This window comes from Coptis chinensis, chromosome 3, assembly GCF_015680905.1.
Source record: "Coptis chinensis isolate HL-2020 chromosome 3, ASM1568090v1, whole genome shotgun sequence".
Taxonomy (NCBI): Eukaryota; Viridiplantae; Streptophyta; class Magnoliopsida; order Ranunculales; family Ranunculaceae; genus Coptis; species Coptis chinensis.
In genome coordinates, this window is record NC_141458.1 from 99,867,875 (window position 1) to 99,891,958 (window position 24,084).

Genomic DNA, 24,084 nt, shown 5'->3' on the forward strand with positions numbered 1-24,084 from the left:
TCAAACCAAGATCATTTCATATCCAAACCAAGTTCATGTCATATCCAACCAAATTCAAATTAAAATTCAAGTTCAAATTTCATATTCAAATTCAACGTGAAATTCAAACGCACATTTTCATATTCATATACAAACGCACATAACATGAAATTCAAACGCACATAACTTCCCGGCTTCATACATAAATGATTTTGACTTAAAATTCCAAATTCAAACCCCACTATACATAACTTCAAATTCCAAATTCATATACATAACTTCTAATTCAATCACAAATGATTCTATCTTCAAATTTTAAATTCAACTTCATCATGATCTCTATCTTCATCGTCGCCATCATCTTTATGATCGTCCACATCCTCAATCTCCTCATCAATAACTGTCAAGTAAGAAAGTGACGACAAATGTCAATTTTACAGTAAACTCCAAACAAGAAAATTTAGTAAACTAGGAATGAATGAAAACTACATAAATCACTTTACTTACTTATCCCCTTCTTCCTATTTGGATTTTGTGGACAATTGTGTTTGTCGTGATTAACACCAACCTGGTTACAACTAGTACATCTCCTGCTTGTCTTCTCTTTGGTAGCTTTTGCAATGCCTTTCTCCAAGCCTCCTTTGATTCTAGTACTACTTTTGTAAACCTTCACTTCCTTTTTCCTTCCTTTAGTTTCTGAGATGATGGGATTCATAGAAAAAATTATTGATTTGGGTACTGAACTATAGTGGATTTTACAAAATGGGTGCTGTATTATTTTTTTTTGCAAAATAGGATACCGTAGATTTCAAATATTGCTAAAATGGGTACCGTCTATATATATTGTAAAGTATGTATACGTATTTGATGATTTGCCATACATAATGCGTACACATGGCAACTCAATCTCCACGTAAGTAGGCATGCACGAAGCACGTGAGTCTCATCTAAAATTTCTAATCACAAAATCAAAGACGCACGCTCTCACTCACGTGAGTCTTCAAGAACTTTGGGCTTTCTCAAAGTCCATGTTCATCTCCCTCCAAAATCCCTAACTTCACATGCCCTCGTCTAAAGAAATTCAACTGTTCTTTTGGAAATTCTTGTTGAAAGAAAACCTAGTTTAACTATCTAAACAAGTAAGTTATATTATTATTATTACTTTTCTTTGTGTTTCATTTCGATATTTGTATAGAATATGGCCTATAATGATATATTATAATTGGTGGTTCTTTATTTGTATAGGTTTGATATAATAATGTTTGTTCTTTATTTTATTTGAAATCATTTTTATTTCCTTTTCAGTGGAAACTAATCATGAGAGTATGATGATAAAATTCCACTATTCCGGGAGATTTAAAACCTCACCAATGCTAAATTATAGTGGTATAATAGAGTATGTCACAGAGTTGGATTTTGATAGGATTTCTTATTTTGAACTTTTGGGGATAGTGAATGATGATTTGAATATACATAATTTATCTAACATGTATTGGGCACCTCAAGGTAGAGTTTTGCAGAATAATATCCACCAAATTCTTAGCGACAAAGAGACAATTGAGATGGTTGAGTATGCCAGGAGAACAGGTATAGTTGAAGTGTATATTGAACACAATGAAGCTGTGTCCCAATGCCCTATTATAGAAGAGGATGTGAGTAGTGATGAATTTGAGACTGTAGTAGAAATGGAGGATGAATCTGATCAGTCTGATGCTGCTACTTTAGATCATATAAGTGATGTGGATGAAGAATTGCTTGAATTAAGAACACAAACGTTGGTTAGTATGAAGAAGAAGAAGTCAAAAGTTATTAAGGATGTGAATGACAATTTGGATGGCAATGTGAATGTTGAGGATGTTCCAACTGATGGAAGTGGTCCAAGTATTGAGAGATTAGCACCAATTGTGGATGAAAATGAAACTGATTATGCTAGTAGTGATGATCATGATAGTCCTGAGGTTAGTAGTTAAGAGGATGAGATGAAGCCTAGGTTAGCAGCTAGAAATAGGAACAAGTTCCCAATATTTAATACCAAGACTGAGATAAAAAAGATTCAGTTTGAAGTTGGGATGAGGTTTGGTCATAGAAATGAACTGAAAGGTGTTTTGAAAGATTATGTTGTTGCTAGTGGGTGCCCAGTTAAGTGGTCTATCAACAAAGCAAGTAGGATACAAGCAAGATGCTACCCAGAAGGTGGTGAATGTCCTTGGAGACTGTGGGCTAGTCCTATGCAGAATGAAGAAAGTTTCCAAATCAAGCCACTTGTTAATGTGCATAAATGTTCAAGGAACTTGAACAGTAGGCTTGCTAACTCTAAGTGGTTGGCTAAAGATTATCATGATAGAATCATTAGTAATCCATGTTGGAAGTTAACTGATATCAAGTTTGAAGTGTTGCAAACTTCCAAGTTTAATGTATCAGAAACAATGTGCTTCAGGGCTAACAGAAAGTGTATGGGAGATATTGAAAAGAATTTGGTTGAGATATATTCCAAAATTAGGAACTATGGTTTCGAAATATTAAAGAGGAATCCAGGGAATACAGTGAGAATAGATGTAGATGAAGTTGTAGGATTAGCTCAACCTATTTTTAAAAGAATGTACATTTGTTTTGATGCATGTAAGAAGGGATAGGTGGAAGGTTGCAGACCTGTCATAGGTCTAGATGGTTGCTTTTTAAAGGGGTACTGCAAAGGGCAACTTCTTACTGCAGTTGGGAGGGATGGCAATGATCAAATGTTTCCCATTGCTTGGGCTGTTGTTGAAGCTGAGAATGCAAGCAGTTGGAGATGGTTTCTTGATTTGTTAATTAATGACCTTGGAATTACCCATGGTGTTGGTTTGACTCTAATCACTGACTAACAAAAAGGTTTGCTACAATTCATTAATGAGATGTTACCATTTGCAAACCATAGATGTTGTGCAAGGCATATCTATGCAAACCTAAGGAAGAGACAACTAGGTAAATGTGTTTTTGTTTTTACAATTGTTGTTTTAATATGCAATTTTAAATTACAAGAATTTGAAATTTTAAATGTTTCCAATTACAAGGTGCAATTTACAAGAGTTTGTTTCGGCAAGCTACCAAGGCAAGCATTCCTGAGGAGTTTAATCTTACCATGGAAGAGATAGCAAAGCTATCTGATGAAGCAAACAAATATTTGACTGAGCAGCAAGATCCAAGATGGTAGTCTAGAGCTTTCTTTTCTTTTGTGCCCTGTTGTGATGCAGTTGAGAATAAGATGTGTGAGACATATAATGGTGTAATCAGAGAAGCAAGAGGGAAGACTATAATTGCAATGCTAGAGGATATAAGATTGCAATGTATGGAAAGGATGCATAAAAAGAGAATTATATACAACAAATGGCATGATGTGTTGTGTCCAAGGGCTGGGGCAAAACTTGAAAAGAACAAGGATGATGCTAGGAATTGGGTAACCATTTACAGTGGGACCACAACTTTTGAGATTAGAAGACGTCAAAGCTATTCCCAATCACAATGTGTTGATATAGAAGCTAGAACTTGCACTTGTAGGATGCGGGGGTTAAATGGCATTCCCTGTCAGCATGCCATTTCAGCCATATATTACATGAAGTTAAATCTAGAAGATTATATGGCTCATTGGTACAGAGTGGAGTATTATATCAAGGCATACCAACACTATATGCAACCGTTGACTGGTGAAATGCAATGGCCAAAGAGCACTTTCCCTATTTGCTTGCCACCTGCTGATAAAAGGATGCCAGGAAGGCCTAAAAAGAATAGGAAAAAGGAAGTAGGTGAGCTAGGTGCAAATCGAACCAAGGTTAGTAGACATGGGAGGCAAATTATGTGCCAAAGGTGTTTTCAAGTTGGCCATAATATGAGAAATTGTTGCAACTTATTGCCACCAGCTAGTGTTGTAAGTAAATGTTTTGTCAGTTATCCTTAAGTTTTCCCTTTTAGTTAACTTGTGTCTCTAACTTACATCTCAAACAACCATGCCACCAACCGCGGCCGAGTTGAAGAACCATCTCGCATAACCATCGGACCAACCGCATGCAATCGTGGTGAAGAACCATCTCAGACAACCATGCCACCAACTATGCAGCCAGAAGTTGAAGAACCATCTCAGACAACCATCAGACCAACTGTGCAATCAGAAGCTGAAGAACCATCTCAGACAACCATGGCACCAACTGTGCAACCATCTCAGGTTAGTAGTTTAGTTTATTGGTTTATAATGGTATCAGGTTAGTTTATTAGTTTGATTATTTTATTATAATTTTTGCATTATAGGAAACTGTTAGTGCAAGAGTTAGTACAAGGGGGAAGAGAAAGAGTAAGAACATACCAGAGTACACTCCTCAGCCAACCATGTCACCACCCAGTGTGCAACCATCTTAGGTTAGTAGTTTCTAAATTTCTTTAGTTTATTAGGTTATTGGTTTATAATGGTATCAGGTTAGATTATTAGTTTGAATTTTTTTTTTCTTTTAATTTTTGCATTATAGGAAACTATTAGTGCAAGTGTTAGTACAAGGGGGAAGAGAAAGAGTAAGAACATACCAGAGTCCACTCCTCAGCCAACCATGCCACCACCCAGTGTGCAACCATCTCAGGTTAGTAGTTTCTGAATTTCTTTAGTTTATTAGGTTATTGGTTTATAATGGTATCAGGTTAGTTTATTAGTTTGATTTTTTTTTTCTTTTAATTTTTGCATTATAGGAAATTGTTAGTGCAAGTGTTAGTACAAGGGGGAAGAGAAAGAGTAAGAACATACCATCAGAACGAGAGTCCACTCCTTAACCAACCATGCCACCACCTAGTATGCAACCATCTCAGGTTACTAGTTATCAAACTTGTGTTTATACTACTTATGTTTATCCTTATTAGTTTATCCTTATATATTGCAATGTATATTGTAGGACCAAACCAATAAGAGAAAGACTTATGGGATAAAAGAAGTACCTCCACAAGGTTATGGCCTATATATATCATAACACACTGGCAGTCATTTCATTTATTCAGGAAGCAATGCACCACCAATCAAAGTTTATAATGGTTCAGGTTCAAGATTGACTACAACTTCTTCTTCTGCAGCTAAAAATATGAATGTTCCTATACCAAAATCATCTAAAACTCAAGAAAGTGAAGCTGGAGCTCAAGGAATTCAAGCAAGGCCAATTCAAGCTAGAAATAAGACCAAAGCTGGTGCAACTAAGACCAAGACAATAACTGAATGCAAGTCACAAACAACAAAGTCAATGATAAGTAAACAAGGAGCTGCTGCAACTAAGACCAGAGTTAGTGCAACTAAGACCAAGACAAACACTGTTAGGCCAATTGGGAAATGAATGTAATTTTGACTATGGAAATGAATGTAATTTGACTATGGAAATGGATGTAATTTAACTAATAAATTGACTTATCTTTGAATAGGGAATTGTGGCAATTAATGTAATTTAACGATGGAAATGAATGTTGGGCCTGGATTATCTGTGAAATTGGATTCGGAATTGTTTTGGATTTGCAGCACACTACTAGATTAGGAACTATTTTGGAACTGCAGCACACTACTAGATTAGGAACTATTTTGGATAGATTATAGTAAATATTTGGTGCATTGTAAGTTGTGCTTAATTAATGTGTTAGTTGAGTAGTAGTGTCTATTCATTTCGTATTCATTTTTTTACAGGTACCAATGCATGCCAATGGTTCATTTCGTATTCATCTCCAACATAAGAACAGCTCCACTCACACCACTCTCACCACTCTCTACTCAACACTATTAGAAATCACTTGATCACTCACTCTCAGGTTGACATAGTGAAAGGAGCCGTGAAGATTGTGCAGATGGACACATCCAAGTTAAGTGAGTCCTATGATAAACTATGTGAAATCATGAAGACAACACAGGGAAGGAAGGTGTTCATGGAGACGGTGTACCAAGATAGAGACCTACATATTGGAGTATGTCCTAAGTATCAGAGGTTATGCTACATTGAGGTGCTTGGAGAAGAAGGAAAAGTAGAAAAATGTCTTCCCTACTATTTTGTGAAAGAGAAAGATGTTGTTCCGGCTGATGATGATGAGCCACCACCAGGATTCCAGAAGTCTACTGTGTCATAGAGGAGATCCACAAGGCTTGGTGCAAGCACCTCAAGCACAGTAGCCCCAGCAGGGCCATCTAAAAAACAAATTAAAGAAGTTATTTTAGCACTGGCAGCTGCAGATGTGTGCATGAAAACTATGGGAAAAACTCTGGAGAAGAAGTGATGGTGTCTAGTATTGTTGTCTAGTCTAGTTTTTTAAGAGTCTTTTGTTAAGGAATGTCAAGCAAACTTGTATGTTTGCTATAGTTTCTTTACTATATGTTTGTCTTTTGCTTTATGTTTGTAGTTGTTTCTGTCAGAATTTCGTATGTTTTGCTTTATGTTTGTAGTTCATGGATAATATTTAAACTAGAACTTGTATGTTTGCTCTCTGTCAGAAAAAATCAACCATTTAACTATCTGTCAAAAAAAATCCACTATTGAACTAGAAGTATAACTAGAACTAGAACTAGAACTTGTATGTTTAGTAAATTGAATTATCTGTCAGAATTTAGTACATTTATTCATTTTGTATGTTTGCTCTATCTGTCAGAAATAGAACTAGAACTAGAGCTAGAACTTGTATGTTTGCTCTATCTCTCAAAATTTAGTACATTGAATTATCTGTCAGACTTTAGTACATTTTAAATTTCATATGTTTGCTCTATCTGTCAGAATTTCAGTAGAACTAAAACTAAGTTGCTTCTTTTGTTAACAACTTGAACTAGAACTAACACTCTAACAGTTGGAACAAAAGTTGAACATAACTGAAGCTAAAACTCAAACAAGTTTTTTTTTTCACTAATGGATATTTCATTAACATACAACAATGCAAGGTGGAAGAGTTCTCAAATTTGCAGCCTTAGCTAGTTCATGAGCCTCCCCAATAAAAGACCTACTTAACCAACTAAACTTAAAACATACTAGATCAGCCAAAATATCTAAAATGTGATAGACTACACTTCTAAATGGCCACCAACATTCTTCTAGACATTTAGTTATGATAATACTTTGATTGTCTCCAAGGAACTCCACATGCTGACATTCCAGGCTTGTGGCAACTAGACTAGCCACTTTAGTAACAACAACCTCTGCTTCATGAATTCTCCTCCCTCAGTTTTTGCAGCTACTCCTGCTATTGCGTTTCTATTGGACATGCTCATCCTTTTATATTTAGCTTTGAGAATTCAGATAGAGTCATTTTTAAGGTAACAAGGGGTTCCATTGTCAAAATGGTTCTCTTATTTCTTGACTCCCTCTTTAGTGCATTTTCAAGCCATTCAAATTCCCCACAACTCTTGCATTTCAAATACCTTTTTCCAATATTCATTCCATACTTGGTAGTCTCAACAGACCTTTTTCCCCTACAATCATTTCACTTGCAGTCACAATCTACCCATGGGCATGTAGGAACCGTTATGGTCGCAGTTTACAAACCGTGAAAACCATGCGCGTGGAATAAAGGTTCTCATGATTTTGTTTAGGAATTAATACCTTTAGATCAGCTATGATTTCTTTGAGAATTTAAGCTCCAGGAATCAACAACCTCTTGATCTTCTACTGTATTCCTATCTTTAGAATGGACATTGTGTGGGCAACGATCTACCAACCCTTTCTCTCTTTCTTTGCCTCTCTTTTTCACAAGGTCAGAACCGAATTTGGAACTGATCTTACTTGAGCAAGCAATCAGTAAAAACGGCCAGGAAAGAAGGGTTTCTATTTATAGGCTACAACAAGGACCATGAGGAGAAATTAGGGTTAGGACTCCTGACGGGCTTGGGCTTCCAATGTTCGCCCAGAATACACGGCCCAAGTCCGCCAACAAATGGCTTATTCCACTAAAGGCCATTGTTGCACTACCGCCCTAATCCCAAATTACATGTATTACATTTATGGGATCCATATTATATGCTCGTTGATCTCCCCATGTTAAGATATCGAATGCCCGTTGATTAAGTCAAGTTACTGACAACTACATTAATCAACTTCTTATGTCCTTGAGTAGTACCACTCAACCTCATTGTCATGTCGGATTAAATCCACCTGCAGGGTTTACATGACAATCCTTATGAGCTCCTTAAGGGGACATCATCAACCCGACTTATTGCAGGTCACGGATTCCTTCTATAATCAACAGCACACTTTACATACAATGTCATTACCCAATCCATCGAGTTTGTTGATTCACAAATGAATCTCACTCATTGATGATTTAAAGCAATGTACAATGAACGTAAGTGCCTGTTATTATATCCGGATTAAGAAGACAAGCATCCATAATAACAGAGGTGTTTGTTCTCTTATATAGTCAGTATAAAGATAAACAACCTCACTTGGTCCTGTTCAATACACACAAAGTGTACTAGTATAATCCTGTAATCAAGATAGACTAATACCAGATTATACTACAACCATACCAATGGTTTGTCCAAATCCATCTAGGTTGTGAACGTTTACTTATACTTTATAAGGTACTAATGATATGATCTTCCGTGTGTCACCACACACCATATCATCTACAACATAAAATATTAAACACATACATATAACCAATAACATATATAATATGCATGACATTTGCCCATATGATTCTCATTCAAAATATAAAGAATTAGAGTTATTAGAAAAGTAATGATTTTAGTATATAACCCTATCAGGGCACTCCTGCATCCAATGACCTGCCTGACCACACTTAAAGCATTCATTGCTTGATGAGCCTGATCCAATCCCAAACATTCTTTCAGCAATAGCTTCATCCAACCATTGCATATAACTTAGACATGATTGATGTTGGCACTTCAAGTATTTCCGTCCTGGATTCTTTGTTGTTTGGGATATGCCCAACATTCAGATCCCATCACATGTAGATTCCTTATAGGGAAAGTACATAAATTGGCACTCAATAGTTGAGTGTCCATGTAACGCCCGTATTTAAAATACGTATTTATTTATTTTATTAATTAATTTAATTATTTATTTAAAATTCACTGGATTGGATTTGAGATATGTGGGCCTGATTTCTGGGCCCGAGTATGTATTGGGCTTGGGTTTCAAACCCAAGTATATAATCAGATTGTTCTAGATAATAGGGTTTTTAGAGAATAAAATAATAAAAAATGGAGCCAGAGATAAATGCTGGATTGCTGGAGGGTGGAGCGCGACGATTCGGACTATAAGGGATTCGTGGAGCTGTTAATAAAGGTGAGTAGCTATTTTTGCTATTTCACCGAATCTATAGTTTTCTGTGTACATATTTCTCTATCTAAGGTTTCTACCTATTGATACTGCTCATTATCCTGTTTTATTCGACGTCGTGTTTGTCGGGTTGGTAAAAACTCTATTGAAACTCTGAAAATTGAGATTTAACTGTCGAAGTTTGATTTGGGCCCGTTAATGGCGGCGCGAGCCCAAACAAACCATGGTCGTGTAAATGGTTTGAAAATGGTATACTGTGTTGTGTGTGGGTTGATTTTAGGTTTGGTGGTAGTGGGGGATGGCGTGCTAGAGATTGGGTGCTGTTGGAGCTCGGAAGAGGTCGTCAATGGCGGCGTCGCGAGTCCAATAGCAAGAAAGCGCCCAGTTCTTTTTATTTGAACCGTTAGTATTATATTTGTGTTGCGATGTTGGATTATGATTGTGGGGTTGGGTAAAACTGTTGGTGGTAGGGGAAGATTGTGGGTTGAGGTTTGGGTGATGTAGGGTGCTGTCAAAGCTCAAGGATGCGACAATGGCGGTCGGATCCAAGGTTGATACTGCAATACTGTGGTGGGGTGATTTTTGTAGTTTGAACTGTTAGTTTGTATTGTGGGTTGATTGATTGATGAATGGGGGTAGTGAGGAGGTTTGAGTGTTGATTGAAAGCTTGAATGAGGCGTTAATGGCGGCGTGATTTGGCCGGAATTCGTGATGGCACTGGTGGAGGTGAGGGGAATCGAGTTGGGGGGTATCAAAATGTTGGGTTTTTATGGGGTTGTAAAATCGAGTTGGTTCGGTTTGGGTTGGAGTGCCGGTGAGTGGTGGCTGGTGGCTGGTGGCTGGTGGCTGGAAGCGATGGAGAAGAGCTCCTGGTAAGGGAGCTGGAGAAAAAGACGACCTGTTTGGTCAGTTGGGCTTGGGCCTGGGCCAAAGCCTTTTGGTTTTGTTTGGGGCCCAATAATCTATTTTAGTTTTGGGCGGTTTTGATATTAGTTAGTGGGTTGGGCCATTTTCTATTTTTTAGTTTAGGCCAGTTTAATTTAAAGTTTTTGGGCCGGTTTCAGTTCAATTTTGGGCGAACCACTTAACTGTTTTGGGCCAGTTTCTAATATTGTGTGGGGCCAGTCCATAGGACTTAAAATAGAGATCCTAATGGGTCTTTCAACATTTAGACTTTTGGGTTCTAAGGTTTGGGCGTGGCCAATTAGGTCCAAACCATGACCTTAGTTAGGAGCCCATGAACCTTGCACCTTTGACCTTAGCCATGAACCATGGCTATGACCCTGAACCTGTTGAACATGGAAACGATAGTTTGACGTTGACAATGATGTCTTGACTTTGACTTTGACCTTTGACCGTTGACCTTTGACTTTGACCGTTGACTGTGGAATGTTAACTTTTTCCAGTTTTTTTCACATGTTTAAGAATATGGACAAATGTAGTAATAAAATATTGTCGGAAATGGTATAATTTTGTTTGTCTTTATCTAATTAAGATTTGACATAAGTAGTGCGTAAAGCATATAAATATTGGCACGTAACCAGAGGGGAATTCTGATAACAAGACTTAGATATATATGTTTTTATGAGTATTCAATTATATATGGACTTAGATTCATGGACTTTAGATTTTTGGGGATTTGATTGTGGACTATGGACTGTTTAATTGTGCTACGTTTTATGTTGTAAATTGTATGGACAAATCAAATTCTAAAATGCTATGGAAGCTTGTATAAATTTGGTTGTCATTATCTAGGTAAGATTTGACATTGATATTGTAGTATGTAAGAAGGCTTGAGATATTCCATATGGTGTAGTGCAATATATGATTGGCACGTGAAATAATAAGTTTTGAGATTTGATATAGAGATATGTGGATATCGTGCAATAAATAGTATTAGCACGTGATAATGTAAATTGTATTATAACGAGAAACGTTGAGCTTCAGTACAATTAAGTATACTGGCATGGGATAAAATAAGATTTATTATGAGTCATAAATGTATGACACCTGAATAAATTACATAACGAAAATCCTAGAACCTAGCTACCACAACTCATATGATTTGCCCTGTGTGGGCGTATGTGATATGATTGGCCCCTGTATAGGGTGTACATATACGAGATGTTGATTGACCCATGTGTTGGGCAATCGTAGCCGAATAGTGGCTTGATTATTCCGTTCGCAAAATAGAGCGAGACGCGCGATATTTTACGCCAATAGTGGCAGTACTTACATAATGGCTTTCGTGTGAGGGTTACCCGTGTCGCGCATCCCGAGGTAGTTACGCACGGAGTGGTTCATTATGTAAGGGGAGGCATGTGGATGTACATGTTCGGCGTTGGGAAGCGATTGTGGTAGCTAGGGAAACTAGGTAAGACATAGATACGACGTGATTTTAGGGACACGCAAAGAAAATCTTAATTAATATAATTATGGTAATATGTTGGTTAATGATATATTTTTAAATAGATGATTGTATATGGTTTTGCTGAAGGGTGGGTCAAACTAATTACTTGGGCAGAGACGACCCACTTTGTAATTGAGTATGAAATGCGGTAAGTATAGAATATGCTTGGCTGGTTATTAGTTTAGTTAGAACATAAGGCGCCTCGTGGAGGAACTAAATGCCTTTTATTATGCGTATGGTTTGTTGTGTGGTTAGTGGGAAGTTAAGGCGCCTTAGTGGAGGAACTACCTGCCTTACTTATTGTAGTTAAGAATGTTGTATTAGTTGTTGGGAGTTAAGGCGCCTCGGTGGAGAAACTAACTGCCTTATGGATTGTGTAAGTATATGCATAAATATATGTTGTATTTTAGAGCTACTCACACCAGCATTTTTATAATGCTGACCCGATTTGTATGTTTGCTTATCGGGTGTGTTCATTAAATGAACATAGTTGATAAGTCTTGACAGGTTTCATGTTGAAGAAGGTTGGTTGCTGATTGTGGTTTGCTTTAGCGTCGCATTCAGGATATGTTTTGTTTTTTCCTTAAGGTGTAATAGATTTTTTGTTGAGACAAATGTTGTTTTATATTTTCAGTTGTATTTAAATAAAGAGTTATTGAAAAGAGATTTGTAACCTAATATTATTTGTAAACTTTTGTAATAAAGAGGACTTTTGTTTAAGTTAAAAATTTTATTGGTTTTTAATTATCCGCATATTTAAACTGTTTATGGGTTTTTGGGAGTTGAGAGTGCGTCACACCTCGAAGATCGAAGAGTCGGGAACAAATATTGTTTTTCTGAATTCTATTGGAATTCGGGGTGTGACAGTCCAACCTCATCACAGACCTGACATTCAACCTATGGTGAACAAAACCTGTACTAATTACTGAAGAAATAAAAGTTAACAACAAAATTTGAAACTAAAAGAATGTATAAAGCTCTCACAAGGACAAGCATAAATATTATAAACACCTCATGTATTCATTAGAAACTAATAGACATTTCAAACTAATAATGTATATGCTTCAATATTGCAATTACCTTCATTTTTGCAAGTTTTTTTTGGAAAAATAGAGCTCCTGTTTGCTTTTTGGTTTGATCTTGAATAAAACCGTTGTGAGTGTTTGTGAAGTTAGGGATTTTGGAAGGAGATCAACATTGGGGACTTTGAGAAAGCAAAGTTCTTGAAGACTCACGTGAGATCTCACGTGAGTTTGCCGTTAGTTTTCTCACACGTGAGTGAGAGCATGCGTCTTTGATTTCGTGATTAGAAATTTTAGAGGAGACTCACGTGGTTCGTGCATGCCTACTTACGTGGAGACTGAGTTGCCATGTGTACGCATTATGTATGCCAAATCATCAAATACGTATACATATTTTACAGTATATATAGACGGTACCCATTTTAGCAATATTTGAAATCTACGGTACCCTATTTTGCAAAAAAAAATTATACAGTACCCATTTCGTAAAATCCACTATAGTTCAGTACCCAAATCAATAATTTTTTCGGATTCATAAGTAATACTTGAGAGGCATCAATTGTAGGTTGTGAGTTTTTATTGACAGTGCACGAATCGACAACTAAAATCTTGCTCTGGTCATTAGTATTTTTTATTTCCTTGAGCTCCAACGATAGTTCTTGCAATATTTTTAACATCAATTGGTAAGTTTCATCTGCTTCAGCCGCTTCATAGACTAATTGATTGGCAACCATCTGAAGTTGGGTAGTTCTCAGTACCTCAGAACTCTCATGGCCACTTACTAGTCCACCGTCATACTCAGCTCTATATTTGTTAGCCCCTTTCATCTATCTCTTTATAATAAAGTGGTCGGGTATCTCTATATCACGACACTAAAAAACCTTTACAAGGTGTCCACAACGTATCCCTAGGAACTCGAAAAGTTTGCATTAACAATTACCTTCTTTTGTGGCTGAGTTGAACTTCACCTTCCACTGACACTGATCACCTACCACTCGAGACTTGTACGTGTAGCTCATGTCGCCATCACTACCCTCTTCACCATCATCCAAGACATACTCAGCTCAAGCTTTCTCACATTCTTTCTTAAACCTATCATACACATTCCTCGTATACACTTTTGATGCACTCTTCAAGAGAAAGGCATTACTATCGATGATGCGATCCGAGTGTTCTGTAGTATAATCCTATCTTTTTTCTCTTTGAACAATTCTACTCAAACACCTATCATTCTTTAACACAAACTCTCTAAGAGTTGTAGTTGAATGGAAAAAATTCTTATAAAAAGAATTCATACCTTCGGAACGCCCGGTAGTATTAGTGCCAGCATAGAAAGTATCCAAGTGATAAACCGGTGCCCATTTTTCTCGAATCTCATATAGTCCTATGAGCCATTCATTCTCCACCAACTCATATGTAGACATCAATTCCTTCCACTTTGTTTCGAAAGCACTAAGAATATAAGTTTCCCGAATACACATTTTGATAGCATTTTTGAAAGATGACTTCTTGAAGTTTTTTAGGGAATTTCTTCAAAATGTGTCATAGGCAAAATCTATGTCGTGTATTTGGGAAAGCCTTCGCAACAGCCGCCGGCATAGCTCTGTCTTGAGCTGTGATGATTGAAGATGGGAGTGCATAGCCGCCGTCATAGCCACTTAAAAGATTCTTTTGTCTCATCCAATAGGAGTGCACAACCAAACTGGATTGACTGCATGTGGTAATTTACTCCAGTAAATGGCACAAATGGCATTTCATATACGTTCTTGCGATATGTGGTGTCGAAGAAAAGAACCTCACCAAAATACTAAAACTGCATACGTGAACGGCCATCTACCCAGAAAAAATTAATTGCCCGTGCTTCGCTATCCATCTGTATTGCGTAGAAGAAATTAGGATCTTCTATACTCTTCTTCTTAAAAAATTAGCATTGCGGTAGCATCACCTTTGACAGATTTCTTATACTCCTTCGATGGACCTAAGTGGTTCCAATAATCTCTGTCAAAAAATCCATTTTGTGGTCTGTCAAGTATATCAACAACTTTATTCACAGGTAACCCTTCATCACGAAACGAGTCAATCAACATCTTAGCTACAACATGCAAATTTTTGCAAACAGGCATGCACATCCTTTTTGCTTGACTAACAAGGTTGTGATTGTGCACACCAACATACTTCACCACTTTCCATAATCCATTGACTTGTTTTGTCACTCTCATTGTTGCTAAACACCCGCATTTCATCGTATTCGTGTTTCTCCTCTTGTTTATTACTTTTTTCTCGGACCCCTCATCTGTTCTTTTTTTCACTCGTTCTATGTAAGTCCCAAAATGATCGCAAGTCATTTGACAAGTAGTCACTTCGTCTAAATGTGGAATTCTTTTTTGGGTACTTCGAGTAACGGCACTAAATCCCAATGCTTTTCCGTAGTCTATATAAAATTGTTTCGCATTTTCCAGACTTGTAAAATTTATCCCAAAATACGGAATCTTTTCGCTATCAATTATGTCTATGTCGTCTCGAGTTAGACAAGAAGACGAAGCGACCTCATTTTCATTTTCCTCTAATACTCCAGTATGAAAAAAGATGTCGTTAATTGATTCTACAGATAACACAATAGATAATCAGTTGAAAGCTACAGAAGTAAAAAAAAAAAAAAAAACAATCATCTTTGAGGATTTTAGTCTAGTTTGAAATCAACATCAAATAATTTTGAAATATAACTTGGCAATATAAGTAGGATGCAAATAACTCTTTTTGTTCAATATAAGTATGAAAAAATCAATGTTTGCTCACCTGAATCATTCAATGTTGTCGTTGATTCCATCTCTCTTTCTGGTTGGCGGGAAACTGGACAGAGTTTAAAGGTTTGCTAGAAAAGAGAATTAGTAAGAATTGGTTTGTTGATTTAGTGGAGAGAGTTAATCCTTAGTTTTTAGTTAAGGGTTTGAAAAATACAATAGGGTTTGGCGCTGGTTTTGAACTTGCAAAGGTGTTCTTTTTGTTTTGTTTTGTTTTATTACAGACCCTTAGATCTTGAGATGATCTCGCGAGGTGAGTGGTCACGATCTTGAGATGATCTTGCGAGGTGATGGGGTCATCTAAGGTAAATGTATACGACATGGCGGGGTCGCTTGGACGATACCTAAACGATCTGATGTCGTTTAGGTCTAAAGACAAGTAGTCTGCGTGGGTCGTCAAGGGCAAATATGTCAGGAAACAATTTCTCCAGACCATTTTGAGCACTTCTATGCGACCTGACTGGGTTGTTTGGACCAAAAACTTGCAAATTTTTTTTTTGAATTTCTTCATTTCATATCCAAACACCAGATCAAATTCACATAGCTTACTTCATATACATAACTTCAAATTCATATTCATATTCATCAGCTTCGACAAACACGGTTTAGACTTCGGTTTAGAAAAATGAGAGAAGATAAAAAAAAAAAAAAAAAAAAAAAAAAAAAAAAAAAAAAGCTTCGACATCATCTGAAAATTTTAAGATAAGGAACTTCGGTTGAGATTTCTAACATCGGCTGAGAGTTATCAAGTTTATTAGAAACCAACATCAAACCATATTCAAATTCACGTTCAAATTCATATTCATATACATCAATCCATATTCAAATTCAAACTCAAACTCACGTTCAAATTCATATTCAAATTCATATACATAACTTCAAATTCGAAATTCATACAAAATAACTTCAAACATATAAATTTCAACTCCAAACTTCAAATTCCAAGTTCAAACCCTAATCCATAACCAAATCCTAATCCGTAACAACCAAACCTTAATCTATGTACAAAATCCTAATCCAACTTTAGACATGATCACGACGGTAACGCCCACCAATAACGCTCACCAACTATTTCTTTCAGGGGTGCACATAGAGGAGTCAAGTTGATTGAGAAAGCAAAAACAAGAGATTGGCCGCTGCATATGACAGTGTCTCCCCTTAGTCTACAAATTCTCTCCAATCTCTTCATGCTCGGATTGTAACAAAGTAACTCCCCAAGGCTACCAGCAAAAAGCATATCTGAAGTTGGATGAAATGCAAAGACTGAAAACCACGACACATTAAACCACAACACATTAAACCACCACACCCATAAAAAAAAATTAAGGATCCTGGTGAATTTGAACCACCATCACTTGGGATATGTGAAGGTGCACTCCAACTCCCAAGGGCTCTCCCATTTGAGTTAAAGGTCCATTATGTGTTTTCTAACTTAACTAGTTTAGGGCTATATTGTGAAACCTTTAAATAGAGTTGTTAGCAGTGAACTTATACCCCTTCCCTGACACCAACCGACTTCGAATCAAGTTATACAAGTTATCCTTTTGTCCTTCCTAAGGTATTATGAAATCTTGTTCTTCAAAAGCCAGTCCAGAAACCAAGACACCAACTGCCTGCCGCTGAAAGGAAGATTTATTGAGAGTAAATAATTAAAGAAACAAATGTCTAAACTCTTACTTTAAACTAATATTGTTCAACCATGTTATACAAGTATCTTTCTACCTTATAATAGGGAATCAAAGAAAACTTACACCTTGATTGTGATTTTCTCAGACAGGTTTGAATTCAAATTCATCGACGCCTCCAATTCTTCTAGCCATTTTACTACCAGTAAGTCCAACTCCAACGGCTGACTTGCAAAATTCAAGATTTAAGTCATAAGAAGGAAACAATGCTATAAAAAACTTGAGTATTAGACGAGTCAAAGTCCAAAACAATTCCCATTTTCTCCTGACTGATATTTTGTGCACGATGACCGTCCAACCCTTCGAATGGACTTGAGAACTTATCACTCGTATTTTGAATTATGTATTTTTCCATCTGAAGAGAAGATTTATCATCCGCACCATATACAACACTACAAACAATTTGCATTCACCGTGTCCAGATGACTTAAACTTTATTTCACACAAATATAACACTAGGTGCATCCTAAGAATGCCCAAGTCAAAATTAACACAGATATAACACTAGGTGATATCCTAAGAATGTCACACAGATATAACACTAGGTGACATCTTAGTAATCCAAAGTCAGATATCATTACTAAGTCATGAGCCATATATATTCATTGTTTAGTAGGATTTATCACATATCTACTTAATAGTTGCTACATAAATATATGCAATATACAAGCATAACCAAATAGTTGTGACTTGTTTCTCTTTTATCTTTAATATCATAACAAATTAGGAATGACAGTGTTGATATTATTATAAAGAACTAGATCAAACTCTAGAACAATAACTAATGGACAAAATGGAGTCAAGCAAATACAAACTAAAAAAAAAAAAAAAAAAAAAAAAAAAAAAACCTCTCTGTGCATGGTTCTGTTTTACTCTACTAAGCATTCAGGTATGTGCATTTTTCTTCAGGGGCAAAAAGAAGACCTTTGTGGAAAATGGAAACAGAGAGGATGAAGAAAGGGTTTGAACTTTGATACAAATTGGCATAACCTAGATACAGATTGGCAACCAATCATATACTTTTTTATTATAAGCATTTAGGGGTTAGGCAGACCCCCAACCTGTATTAACAAGCTCGCAAGTACACATGACTTGCAGCATCCTCTTTTACAATTTGTTCTAGACTTTCCTCTAGAGGTGGCAAGTATAACATATCAAAAGAAACATTACAATTAGCAGTCTTAGTAATAAAGTCTGCTGCCCTATTACTTTCATGAAAAGTGTGGCTGTATACAAGCTTACCAAACCACGGGTTTAGCAGCTTGATGGTGGCTACCAAACTCTGACAGTACCAAGGAGCACTCTCCGAACCTAACAGTATACATACTACTCTGAGTGAGTCAAACACAACCTTTACCTCCCTAAAACCCATTACCTTTCATCCTTTCAATCCTTGAAGAATTCCTCTAAGCTCCTGAACAAGAACTGAACTAGAAGGACTACATCCCTTGTACATGAAGTGCACTCCTCCTTCTGAGTTTCTAACCAAACCTCCATAACTCAAGCCATTATTACTTATTGATCCATCAGGATTCAATGTGACTTCATCGGCCTCAGGTGGAGCCCATGTACAAGTGACAGGGACCTTTGTCACAAACTGAGTTTGTATACTTAGTTGCTGCAATAGAACTCTTGCACCTGGTGAGTCTTTAATCTCCTTCAGTTGCCCTTGTAATGAGATTTTTTGCTGATTTAAGATAGTATTGCCAACTTTAGAGATTGCTTGCTGCTTACCTTGAAATCTTCTACTATTCCGTTCCACCCATATAGCATTGATGGTAGTGCATACAAAAGCCTTGAAGGTATTATCTTGAATTGACTTTCAATTAGTAGTTTGAAGGATGTCAAACCACTCAGCATTTGAGTCTTTAACAGTTCCACTTAAGCCCAATTCCCTCTTAATTCGAGCCCACAGTGTTCTTGAGAACGAGCAATCAAAATAGAGATGTTTGGAGTTTTCCTTTGAACCATTACATAGGCAACATGAAGAAGTGGATAGAATTTTTCTGACTATTAACCTATCTTGGGTCAAAATTGAGCCCAAGAGCAATTGCCAACTTGTGAACGAGTGCTTGGGGGTAACCAGTTTTCCCCACACCAATCTATACCATGGGACTTTAGCGCGAAAAGATTTCAAAGATTGATACGCAGACTTTGTTGTGAACATACCTAAACTAGTCTCAGTCCACACCACCTTGTCCTTATCCAAATTTAGGTGTATGCTCGTATTAAGTATCCATAGTTTGACTTGACAAGGGAGGAGATCGTGCACAACAACACACCAGTCACCAGAAAAGATAAGAGAATCAACAATGGCGTCCTTGGGGAAGTTTAGAATTAATCTGGCTTCTGTATTCAGCCACAAAGGTCGGCTGGAACACCAAGGATCATGCCAAAGGGAAGTGTTTCGGCCATTGACAATCATATACTTTATACTCATCTCGTTTTTGCTGGGGTTGCTAGAGACGAAGGCTTTGGGTTTTTTTGTTCTGTTTTCTTTTATTTCATTATTTAGTTTTGTTTTAATTTCGTCCCTTAGATTTCGAGATGGAGTGACACAACAAATAACAAGCTTCACTCACACCAAGCAATATAGTCGAATCAACTTCAACCCCTTGAAAAACCATCTTTCTAAACAAACCCAACCCATCGTAAACCCGACCATTACGAACATAACTCGATACCATTGAGCTCCAAGCTACAACATCCCTTACAGACATTCCATCAAACACTTTCTTAACTATATCTAAACTACGAAACTCACTATACATACAAAGCAATGAAGTCTCAACAACTCTAACAAACTGAAGTTCACTTTTAAATACCCTACCATGAAACTTACAACTAGTATTTACATCACTAAGACCTGAACAAGCTTTAAGTACAGATGGATATATAATTTTTTTTTAAATATAAGGTTGGGCATAAACCATTTGATGATATAATGAAAAATATAAGGTTGGGCGTAAACCATTTCCCTATAGGGGAGGGATAGACCCACTCCTAATCCTACCCACTCAACTCGTGAGATCATCTCAAGATCTAAGGGTCTAGATTAAAACAAACACAAAGAAAAAAAAAATATAACCAACCCTTCGTTCTTCATTTCGTGACCAAAACAAAACAGAACAAAGAAATAAAACAAAACCTTTCGTAGAAATAAAACAACCCAAATTCTCCAGTGGCAACCAAAAGAAAGAAACATAACAAACAATCAACTAGTCTATATGAAGAAGGTGGCGATGCTTAGAATTTTGCTCAAAACAAGAAATCTTTGCTTGGGAAAATTATGCATTTTGACATGGATAACATACCAGGTGAGTATCATTATCCAGTGACTTGGTGAGAACTTACTCCATTAGCATGAATTCCATTTATAAAAGTTCACTGTTAGGCTACTTGAACTTTACTTTGCTTACTTCATCCTGTTAACCAAATTTTCCTCAAGAAACCTAACTGAAGATGTATCATCATTGAATGACTGGAAGAAAATAGCAAACGATCAGGGGACCTTGGAAAAATACCATCGTATATGAAATTGGTTCAAGTCGGTATATATACAAGAAGTTCTTTGACTGAAAAGAAACGAAGCATAAAAAACTGAGCAAGTGTTAGACTGTTAGTGAATAGAATTGCCAAAACTAATGTTAGTCGAAAGAACAATTTCTTATTTGTTGAATTTTCTCTGAATCAAAATGTTTAGTTTGTTGAACTGAAAGTACCTAACAATATTCATTGTTAACATTTGTAGTTCATAACCATTTTTCTTACACTTCATCATTTATCTTCCAAGTGTAACATACATAAATGACCATGGACTACAGGGGAAACTATTCTATCCCGAAGGGTAATCCTTATTCTGATGGCAAGGAACTGCTACCTGAAATCTAGGCTTTGGGATTTCATAATCCTTGGTGCTGTAGTTTTGATTTTGAAAGACTGTCCTACTTTATATGTGGAGATTCTGGTCAGGTTTGGAAATTAACTGATACCAGTATTATACGCATTAATTTAAGATATTTTTTTTGGCATCATTACGACTGCATTTGAACCTCAAGGAACTGTTCATTTCAAACAGATCTACCCATCCATTTTCGTCTTTAAATTATACTTTGTTTGTGATTGATTATAACTAGTCCTTGAATTAGTCTATTGCAACCAAAAAAAGAGGAAGGGAAACGTCGACATCCGCCCATAGATGGTTGCCAATCAATTAGTCTATATGAAGCGGCTGAAACAGATGAGACTTACCAATTGATGTTGAAAAGATTACAATAACTATCACTGGAGCTCAAGGAAATAAAGAAGACTAACAACGAGAGAAAGATTTCAGTTGTCGATTCATGCACTGGCAATGAAAACTCACAACTTGCAATTGATGCCTCACAAGTGTTACTTATGAATCCCAACATCTCACAAACTAAAGGAATAAAAAAAGAAGTGAATGAAGGTTTACAAAAGTAGTACTAGAATAAAACGAGGTATGGAGAAAGGCATTGCAAAAACTAGAAAATGGAAGACAAACAGCAGGAGATGTACTTGTTGTAACCTGGTTGGTGTTAATCACGACAAACGAAATTGTCCACAAAATCCAAATAGGAAGAAAGGGATAACTAAGTAAAGTGATTTCCGTAGTTTTCATTCATTCTTAGTATACTAAATTTTCTTGTTTGGAGTTCACTTTAAAATTGATATTTGTCATCACTTTCTTACTTGACAGTTATTGATGAGGAGATTGACGATGTGGACGATGATAAAGATGATGACGACGACGATAAAGATAAAGATGGTGATGAAGAGTGATAGGGTTATATATTAAAAGCATTACTTTTGTATTAACTCTTATTCTTTATATTTTGAATGAGAATCATATGGGCAAATATTATGCATATTATATATGTTATTAGTTATATGCATATGTCTAATACTTTATGTTGTAGATGATGTGGTGTGAACACACAAAAGATCATATCATCAGTACCTTATAAAGTATAAGTAATCTTTCACAACCTAAATGGATTTGGACAAACCATTGGTACGGTTGTAGTATAATCTGATATTAGTCTATCTTGACTATAAGATTACACTAGTACACATTGTGTGTATTGAACAGGACCAAGTGAGGTTGTTTCTCCTTATACTTACTATATAAGAGAACAAACACCTCTATTATTATGGATGCTTGTCCTCTTAATCCAGATATAATAACGGGCACTTACGTGCATTGTACATTGCTTTAAATCATCGATGAGTGAGATTCATTTGTAAATCAACAAACTCGATGGATTGGGTAATGACATTGTATGTAAGGTGAGCTGTTGATTATAGAAGGAATCCGTGACCCGCAGGAAGTCGGGTTGATGATGTCCCCTTGAGGAGCTAAAAAAGATTGTCATGTAAACCCTGCAGGTGGATTTATTCCGACATGACAATGAGGTTAAGTGGTACTACTCAAGGACATAAGAAGTTGATTAATGTAGTTGTCAGTAACTTGACTTAATCAACGGACATTCGATATCTTAAACACGGGGAGATCAACGAGCATATAATATGGAGCCCATAAACGCTGACACGTAATTTGAGATTAGGGCGGTAGTGCAACAATGGCCTTTAGTGGAATAATCCATTTGTTGACGGACTTAGGCTGTGTGTTCTGGGCGAACATGGGAAACCTAAGCCCGTCAGGAGGCCCAACCCTAATTTCTCCTCATGGTCCCTGTTGTAGCCTATAAATAGAACCTTTCTCTCTCCTGGCCAAAATCACTATTCACTGGATTAGAAAAAGAGGCAAGGAAAGATAGATCCAAAATTAGATCTAGCTTTGTGAGAAAGAAGGGGGTTGGTAGATCGTTGCCCACACAACGTCCAATCTATTCTAAAGGAATACAACAGAAGATCAAGGGGTTGATTGTTGATTCGGATTCATAGCTTGGATTCCCAAAGATTATATCTTAGCCGATTCTAAAAGGTATGTTTTCCAATCACAAATCGTGGACACCCATTAATTCCGCTGCGCGTGGTGTTCGCGGTTTGTAGAAATATTCATTCTGAAATAACGGTTCCTACAAAGACAACGACATAACGATTTGTAATTTTAAGTTAGAATCATTTGTATATGAATTTGAAGTATGAATTTGAATTTGAATTTGAATATGGTTTTATGTATGTTATGTATATGAAGTTGAAGTTGAAGTTGAAGATATGTGTGTATATGAATTTGAAGTTATGTATATGAAGGTGTATATGAATTTGAATTTGAATATGAATATGGTTTTATGTATATCAATATGAAGTTGAAGTTATGTGCGTATATGAATTTGGTTTGGATATGAAATGAACAAAATCAAATAAAAAATTTGCTTGGATTTTGGTCCAGACTACCCAGCCAAGTCGCACAAAAGCATCCAAAACGATCCCCAAATATCGTTCACAGACAAATCTGACCTTAACGACCTATGCAGATCGCTTGCCTATAGACCTAAACGACCTCACTACATCGTTTGGATGCATACCTAAACAATCTGATGGGGTCATTTAGGTCTAAAGGGTAGCGATCTGAAGAGGTCGTTTAGAGAGATTCTAAGCGGTCTGAATAGATTATTTTGAACACTTCTCTGTGACCTGAGTGGATCGTTTGGACCAAAATCCAAGCAAAACTGATTTTTTTTATTTTCTTCATATTCATATACATCAAACCATATTCAAATTCAAACTTAAATTCACATTCAAATTCATATTCATATACATCAAACCATATTCAAATTCAAACTCAAATTCATATTCAAATTCAAATTCAACGTGAAATTCAAACGTACATTTTCATATTCAAATTCATATACATAACTTCAAATTCGAAATTCATATAACTTCAAACATATAAATTCAAACTTTAAATTCCAACTTCAAACCCTAATCCCT

The 24,084-nt window shown here is 36.4% G+C and overlaps 1 pseudogene; it reads left to right on the forward strand.

Moving 5' to 3' along the window:
- Nucleotides 1-1,958: 1,958 nt before the first annotated feature.
- LOC147512102 (uncharacterized) lies at nucleotides 1,959-3,169 on the forward strand (annotated as a pseudogene).
- The last annotated feature ends 20,915 nt before the right edge of the window (nucleotides 3,170-24,084 follow it).